This window comes from Girardinichthys multiradiatus, chromosome X, assembly GCF_021462225.1.
Source record: "Girardinichthys multiradiatus isolate DD_20200921_A chromosome X, DD_fGirMul_XY1, whole genome shotgun sequence".
NCBI classification, from domain to species: Eukaryota; Metazoa; Chordata; class Actinopteri; order Cyprinodontiformes; family Goodeidae; genus Girardinichthys; species Girardinichthys multiradiatus.
The window spans coordinates 1,924,625-1,933,233 of record NC_061817.1 but is presented as its reverse complement, the minus strand read 5'-3'; the positions used below and the strand labels follow the sequence as shown (position 1 = coordinate 1,933,233).

The following is an 8,609-nucleotide window of genomic DNA, read 5'->3' as shown; positions in this document are numbered from 1 at the left end:
GCTCTCTCCCTTTTCCCAGTGGTTCTACTACCATCTGGGAAATTACACTGCTCCTGGTCAGAACCAACCAATCAGAACCAGGAGGAGTATCTTAATAGTGTCAATCATGCTCATATATGCACTGCTCACTCCCTCCCCCGCATGCCGCACACCTTTGTTCTAGCTGGTGTGCTGCAGCTGTGCTAATGGTATGGGTAGTCATAATCAATGTAAAGCATATTATTGATGATACCAGCGAATATGCCATACCTCTTTATCCGCCGTCATTGGTGGCTCTGCTTATTAGCTAAAAACTCAATCAGACAGATGCAGGTGAACCAGGACATTTGGACATTTTGTTTCTATGAGTTTACTTCCCTATGCTTTATTCATGTAAAGCACTTTGAATTGTCTTGTCACTGAAATGTGCTACACACCTGTGCAGCATACTGTCTTGCCTTACCTTAATGAATCCTGATTGAAATTTATAAATATTGCTGTATTTATCTAAAGCAGCAGTTAGCTGCTTAGCCAAAGTCTCAGATGATGAAATTCCTTGAAAAAATATTACAGTCGTCATTAATGTCAGAATGTCCGAATCAACTTCATTGGCCACGTTTGTGTGCACAAACAAGGAATTTGACTTCCGTTTCTATCACTCACATTGTATAACAACATCAGTTCATACATTAAAAACATTAAACATTAAAGTCACCAGCAATAACCAGTCTGGACAGTTTTGAGATTTCCTTTGTCGGTCTTTGTTTATCATATTTGGGTAGTTAGGTTTCTTGTATTTAGAGTTGATTTTCATCTCTTATTGGTAGCTTCCTGTTTTATTTGGAATAGTCTGGCCCTTATTCTTTCTGTTTTTGGGTTTCCCAGCCTCCTGATGGTTTTGAGTCTTTCTTATATCTAGCTGTGTTCTGTTGTTGTATTGCTCATTAGTTTCTTGCCTCTGTTTAGTTCCTCTTCTGCAGTTCATTCTCTTTGATTGCCTCTGTCTCTGTTCCCTGATTGCACTCTAAGCTGCTTCCACTCTGCTCATTAGTCTCACCTGTTTCTTGTTCCACTAATCAATTCTCTTCAATATGTATTCCCCTTTGGTTCTTCAGACACTCCTGGTTCTTCTGCTCAATCCTACTCTAGTGTGTTCTGTGTAATTCTTCCCTCCCATTGTCTTCCCGCCATGTTCCTGGTTTGTTCTTGGATTTATTTAGTTTCTGTCATCGTTTTGTTTAGGCGTCTGACCCACATGCAGAAAAACTCTCAGAAGAATTGGAATCAGTTAAATGATATTTATTGAATCCAATGGGTAATGAGCAGCAGAGAGTCTGGTACAGGGGGAAACAGCATCGTGGAGAACCGGGAGCTCTGAAAGAGAGTTACTGGTGAGAAGGGGAATCCAGAGAACCGAGAAGGGGAGAAGAAAGGAGCTTACTAGATGATGTGTGATGGTCCGCCAGGGGGAGGGTGAGTGGTCGATGGTTTTGTTGAAAGCGGGGAGTCCATTGAATGGATGTTTGTTCCACAGCGTTGATGAAATCCAGTGGGTAATGAAAACTACAGTGGTGCTGGGCAAATAGGTAGTGCAGAAGACGAGGTTGAAGATGGATAGGTTGGTCAGCAGAACGGAAGCCAGTCGTGGGAATGTGATCCAGGTAAAAACGGAGTTCCTTGTAATGGCGGAGGTAAGTTCACAGGACAATCTGCACGTAGGAACTGGAATTGGTTATGCCTTCAGGAGAGGAGACACAAGGATTACTGTTGGTTCTTCAGGTGAGAGATCAGATGGCTCTGGTAGGATGCTCAGGTTAGTTCACAAAAAGCTCAGAATAATGCTCAGTTTCGTTGTCCGATGAGCTAACCCCTCCCTCCTACTTCCCTATATCTAAAGGGATTGCTCAATCCAGCTCTCCATCCAATAGGTCCGGACTTCCCTAAACCTGAAAGGTCTTAATAAGCAGGTTTAATGAAAGTTCTGTTTAAGCTGGTGTCGGGAAATGACTCGCCTAGCCTCTGACAGCCTTCATACAAAAGTCTCGCCCTTCTTCAACTGGTGGTCTGGACGACTGACTAGCCTATCGCAGTCATCGACACTTTCAACAGTCACTTTTGTTCACGGCTGCTCATTCCTTAATTTTACAACTGGCTCTTGGCTAGGTTGATTTTAGTGGCTCGGCACGAGCCTCAAGGGTGCTGAAACTAATGAGTTTGGAGAGGCTTTGAAGACGGAGGCTCATCCATGCACCTGATGGAGAAGTTTCTTCTGGTAACAACGAGTGGTTTCTTGAAGGGAATACAACTTAATCTTCGGTTTTCTTCCTTTAAGTGGCAGGCACTGATACTCCAGGCTTCGATGGTTAAACAGGATCTTTGTGTTATTTGTCTCCGAAGACAGTAGTTTCCAGAGGCTGAAGAGTTGAAGGAAACCCAGAGACATAAATGAGGTTTATTCAGGACTTCCAGAAGCCTGAAACTTAGATCAGCTGTTCACCGATCAAATTCACTTCTGTTGTTTGGATAAAAAGGCTTTTAGATGAAATCAGATTCTTAATTTTGAGGCGTAGTCCTTCCAGGGCAAACGGGTTAATCCTCTTTTTAATGCAGTCGATCAGTTGGGCTGTGTCTCTTTTCCTTTTCCATCTAAGCTTCTTTTCTCCGTCCGATCTTGTTCGCTGGTCTTCTGCGAGGAAACAACCCCGTTCCCTCCTTCAGCATTGCTTTTATGGTGCTTGATGCTTTCACCAGTCAGCCCCTTATTAGGCTTCTCAGTTATTGCGCAACCTATTCAGCTCAGCCTCTTGGTTACTGCTCAATACTTTAGTCATGGTCATTGTAACCTACTGATGCTGTTTCTTGGCCTTGGAGATGCCGGTAATAGCCACGCAGCTGGCTGTAGTCGCATCCTCCCTTCCTCCCGTTAGCCTTGAAAAGGTTCGCTGTCAGCATGCAGCTGGCTCTCGTCACTCGTAGTCATCCTACAGTTCTTTCCCGAATCTGCTCAGTTTTAAACTTTACACAGTATTACACATTCCATTTAACCATGATTAAAATACTGAATAGTCCAGCTTTGTCCTGATGACTAGTTCCTTCTGTCATGCTGAATGAGGTTGTTGCAGGACCAAAGTGCAGGCAAGAGCAAGGAAGCAGCACAGTGAGATGATAAATGTTTTAATGAAAAGAACAAGTAAACTTACAGGTGCAGGTGCAGGTTGGATAAGAAAAACTTAAAGGTCAAAAAACTGCAGGTGAAAGGAACAAAAAACGTCTAAGTGAACAGAAATAAGTAAACAATGAGACTACAAACAGAGCAAAACAGATATACAAGAAAATACAAACTAAAACATTGACTATAGGAATCCTGGGACTTAAACACTTAAACACCAGCATGAATATAATAAACATGAATGAACTGAAATAAAGCAAATGAAGAACGTGGCAGTGCAGAAAAAAAAACAAAACAGAACCTAAACTCAAAACCCCAAACACAGGCAGATAATTACATTCTAGGTAGGCTTTACCTGCCCTCATCTTACACCCAGCTATTATCTTTTATAAACTGTTGTACTGTTTCAGGGACATATTTGCACATCCTGCTTCTTGGGTTCTGCTTGATGTGGTAGACCCTGTAGTCCACTTAAGAGAGTCCATTTCTTTGGCCAAGCCATGATTAGTGCCTCTGTGCTGTCCTTTAGTCCAGCCCACTCTAACAATTGATAGCACTTTTTAATATCTGCCACTTTCTCAATCTGTCAGTGGCATGCACCATGCAGAGGCAGGTCTTTCCATGATGTTTCCCTCTGGTCCTTTTCTTGCACTGTGGGTTTCCACTGCCCGAGACATTCATTAGCAGTTGATTGTTGTGAGGCAAGAATGTATTCCAGGATATTAGCTGTTCCATCCTTTTGCTTGACATTAAGTTTCAGGGTACTGTAATTTGGGTGGAACCCCAAATGCATTGTGAGCTTCCTTGTCTTCATATCAGTGTCAGTATGCTTATATCTCCTTTGTCTAAGGTATTATAACAGCAGGTTATCTGATGACTGGCATTGCTTATGTGTTGATTACTTTGACTTAGTTTTTACCATTCACTGAGTTTTCAGGATCTGCCTTACACGCTTAAATGCACAGTTGTAGCTGACTGCCCTTTGGCCAATGGTGTGGAGAAGGTTCATTCTTAAGTTAGTATCCATAGCCATTCTTTGTTGTTGGACCATTTGTTTGCTACTATACCTCCCAGTGTCATCTGCTACTATATACCCTAGTATTGTCTGCTACCATAGCTCCCAGCATGAATTGCAGCTAATAGGATGGGGCATTGCAGCTCTGATGTCACAGTGAGCTACATAAGGACACGGGAGATGCCCAACCATTGCTTTTTCTCCCACAACGGAGGCACATCAACCATTGTTTTTTCTCACGCAACGGAGGCGCTTCATTCTGGAGGAGAAACCACATCTGCGTTTTTTCTCCTCCTCACTGGCCAACTCATGAGAAGCTCAACGAGCTAACAGCTTGCAGGGATAGGAAGACCAGCAAGTTTTACTTTACCAATCAAGGGCGTGGATTTAACACGAAACCCAAGAAAAACCCATGGAGGTTTTCCAAGGAGACGAAATTTTCCTCTTTGTTTTTGCTCCAGTCGACTGCTGATGGTCCGTCATATTTTCCCCTTTGCCAAAGGAGGAAGGCCGACCATCTTTGAGTTTGTTACAGACACGTAACAAACTCAGCCCTCTACCCCTGCTCCAGAGAAGATGACACCAACTAATCCCGTTTTGTTTTATCTCTATTAGAAATAGCTCGGGCAGGATAGAGTAGGATTTTAGGTCGATTTAGAATCGCCACTTATAGTCCAATGTGTTCTAAGTTGTATGTGCATGCAATGTCTTATTGAAACTTTGATTGCTGTTGGACTCTGAAAGCCACCGTGCTTTGAAGCTGTGGTGTCTCACCGTGTCTGAACACCTGAGCGCAGACTCAGGTGAACTTAAAGTTGGACTGCTAGAACCTCATGGTGAAACACTCACTGTTCCATTGTCTTCACTCTTAGTGATTTTCCACTGGTTGCCGCCTAAAAGTTTTACGACTCTTTGTGTTTCACCGAGCTCCAACTTTGGGGGGTATTGTGACTGCGGCCTGGTGGAGGCCGCTCTCAAAGCTTTGCCCAGTACCATAATTTATCTTGTTTTTGCCAAAACTGCTGGTTTGACTTTCATAGACACTCAATGTTGTTTTATCTTGTTTAGTTAGTTATTTTACGCCTTTTGTGTAAAATTTTTGCATGTTTGATTAAGTGAAGATTATTGAATCAGAATAGCGAGGTGTATCAGGGCTGTTGATTTAATAAATATTCACGTAGATAAAGAGAAAGCGTTTGTGTTTATTTTGAGCAAAAGTGATTTGTCTGTCAAAATAAGGTCAAAGTTCCCCACTTGCGGTTGATTAAACAGTGACATCTAGTAATAGTTATCAAATATTACTGAGAATTTAATAATTGTAATTATCAAGGGTCTCGAGCCATACTCACAACACCAGAGGACATCTCTCCTTTTGTACTCGTACTCGTACTCGTCGTCTTCCGCTTATCCGGGACCAGGTCGCGGGGGCAGCAGACTCAGCAGAGACGCCCAGACATCCCTCTCTCCAGACACCTCCTCCAGCTCATAGTCCCTCCAGCGTGTCCTGGGCCGTCCCCTGGGCCTCCTCCCGGTGGGACGTGCCTGGAACACCTCCCGAGGAAGGCGTCCAGGAGGCATCCGGTATAGATGCCTGAGCCACCTCAACTGGCTCCTCTCGATGTGGAGGAGCAGCGGCTCTACTCCGAGCCCCTCCCGGATGGCCGAGCTCCTCACCCTATCTCTAAGGGAGTGCCCGGCCACCCTACGGAGGAAGCTCATTTCAGCCGCTTGTATCCGGGATCTCGTTCTTTCGGTCATGACCCAAAGTTCATGGCCATAGGTGAGGGTAGGAACGTAGATCGACCGGTAAATTGAGAGCTTTGCTTTTCGGCTCAGCTCTCTCTTCACCACAACGGACCGGCACAGCGCCCCCATTACTGTGGCAGCCGCACCGATCCGTCTATCGATCTCCCGCTCCATTCTTCCCTCACTCGTGAACAAGACCCCAAGATACTTAAACTCCTCCACTTGAGGCAGGAACTCCCCTCCAACCTGAAGAGGACAAGCCACCCTTTTCCAGTCGAGTACCATGGCCTCGGACTTGGAGGAGCTGATCCTCATCCCAGACGCTTCACACTCGGCTGCAAACCGCCACAGCGCATGCTGTAGGTCTTGGCTAGAGGTGGCCAGCAGGACCACGTCATCCGCAAAAAGAAGAGACGAAATCCACTGGTCCCCAAACCAGACCCCCTCCGGCCCTTGGCTGCGTCTAGAAATCCTGTCCATAAAGGTTATGAACAGGACCGGTGACAAAGGGCAGCCCTGCCGGAGTCCAACATGCACCGGGAAGAGGTCCGACTTAGTGCCGGCAATGCGGACCAAACTCCTACCCCGCTCGTACAGGGACCGGATGGCCCCTAATAAAGGGCCCCCGATTCCATACTCCTGGAGCACCCCCCACAGGGCATCACGAGGGACACAGTCGAATGCCTTCTCCAGGTCCACAAAACACATGTGAACCGGTTGGGCAAACTCCCATGAACCCTCGAGTACCCTGTAGAGGTATAGAGCTTGTCCAGTGTTCCACGGCCGGGACGAAAACCACACTGCTCCTCCTGAAGCCGAGGTTCAACTATCGGTCGGACTCTCCTCTCCAATACCCTGGCATAGGCCTTACCAGGGAGGCTGAGGAGTGTGATCCCCCTGTAGTTGGAACACACCCTCCGGTCCCCCTTCTTATGAAGGGGGACCACCACCCCAGTCTGCCAGTCCAGAGGCACTGTCCCCGACCGCCACGCAATGTTGAAGAGGCGTGTCAACCATGACAGCGCTACAACATCCAGAGACTCAGGGCGGATCTCATCCACCCCCGAAGCCTTGCCACCGCGGAGCTTTTTAACCACCTCGGTGACTTCAGCCTGGGTGATGAAAGAGTCCAACCCCGAGTCCCCAGCCTCTGTTTCCACCACGGAATGCGTGATGGCAGGATTGAGGAGATCCTCGAAGTACTCCTTCCACCGCCCGATAATGTCCTCAGTCGAGGTCAGCAGTCTCCCGCCCCCACTATAAACAGTGTTGGCGAAGCACTGCTTCCCCCTCCTGAGGCGACGGACGGTTTGCCAGAATCGCTTCGAGGCCAACCAGTAGTCCTTGTCCATGGCCTCACCGAACTCCTCCCAGGTCCGGGTTTTGTCTCTGCCATAGCCCGGGCCGCAGCACGCTTGGCCTCACGGTACCCATCAGCCGCCTCAGGAGTCCCACAAGCCAACCACAGCCGATAGGACTCCTTCTTCAGCTTAACAGCATCCCTTACTGCCGGTGTCCACCACCGGGTTCTGGGATTGCCGCCGCGACAGGCACTGCAGACCTTATGGCCGCTGCTATGGGCAGCAGCATCAACAATAGATGCAGAGAACATGGTCCACTCGGACTCTATGTCTCCAACATCCCCACAATCTGGTCGAAGCTCTCCCGGAGGTGGGAGTTGAATACATCCCTGGCCGAGGGCTCCGCCAGGCGTTCCCAGCAGACCCTCACTATGCGCTTGGGCCTGCCAAGTCTGTCCGGCTTTCTCCTCCTCCAGCGGATCCAACTCACCACCAGGTGGTGATCAGTGGACAGCTCAGCCCCTCTCTTCACCTGAGTGTCCAAAACATGCGGCCGAAGGTCTGATGATACGACAACAAAGTCGATCATCGACCTTCTGCCTAGGGTGTCCTGGTGCCAAGTGCACTGATGGACACCCTTATGTTTGAACATGGTGTTCGTTATGGACAATCCGTGACTAGCACAGAAGTCCAATAACAAAACACCACTCGGATTCAGATCGGGGAGGCCATTCCTCCCGATCATGCCTCTCCAGGTGTCACTGTCGTTCCCCACGTGGGCGTTGAAGTCCCCCAGCAGAATAATGGAGTCCCCGGGTGGGGCACTATCCAGCACCCCCGACAGGGACGCCAAGAAGGCCGGGTACTCTGCACTACCACTCGGCCCGTAGGCTGAAATGACAGTCAGAGACCTCTCCCCAACTCGAAGGCTCAGGGATACGACCCTCTCATCCACTGGGGTAAACCCCAACACCAGACGGCTGAGCTGGGGGGCAACAAGCAAACCCACACCAGCCCGCCGCCTCTCCCCGTGGGCCACTCCAGAGTAGAAGAGAGTCCAACCCCTCTGAAGGAGATGGGTTCCAGAGCCCACGCTGTGCGTGGAGGCGAGCCCGACTATTTCTAGTCGATATCTCTCGACCTCCCGCACAAGCTCAGGCTCCTTCCCCCCCAGTGAGGTGACATTCCACGTCCCTAGAGCCAGCCTAAGCATCCGGGGATCGGGCCGCTGAGGTCTCCACCTTCGTCCGCCACCCAATCCTCTTTGCACCGGTCCCTCACGGTTCCCCCTGCAGGTGGTGGGCCCATTGGGAGATGGCCTCGCGTCTCTCGTTCGGGCTTGGCCCGGCCGGGTCCCGCGAGGAGCAACCCGGCCACCAGGCGCTCTCTGACGAGTCCG

The 8,609-nt window shown here is 48.5% G+C and overlaps 1 protein-coding gene across 1 annotated transcript in view; it reads left to right on the top strand.

Annotated features, from left to right (window-relative positions):
* The window catches only part of LOC124863026 (syntaxin-binding protein 4-like), a 136,118-nt gene that overhangs the window by 20,244 nt on the left and 107,265 nt on the right, over nt 1–8,609 (top strand). The window lies entirely within an intron of this gene.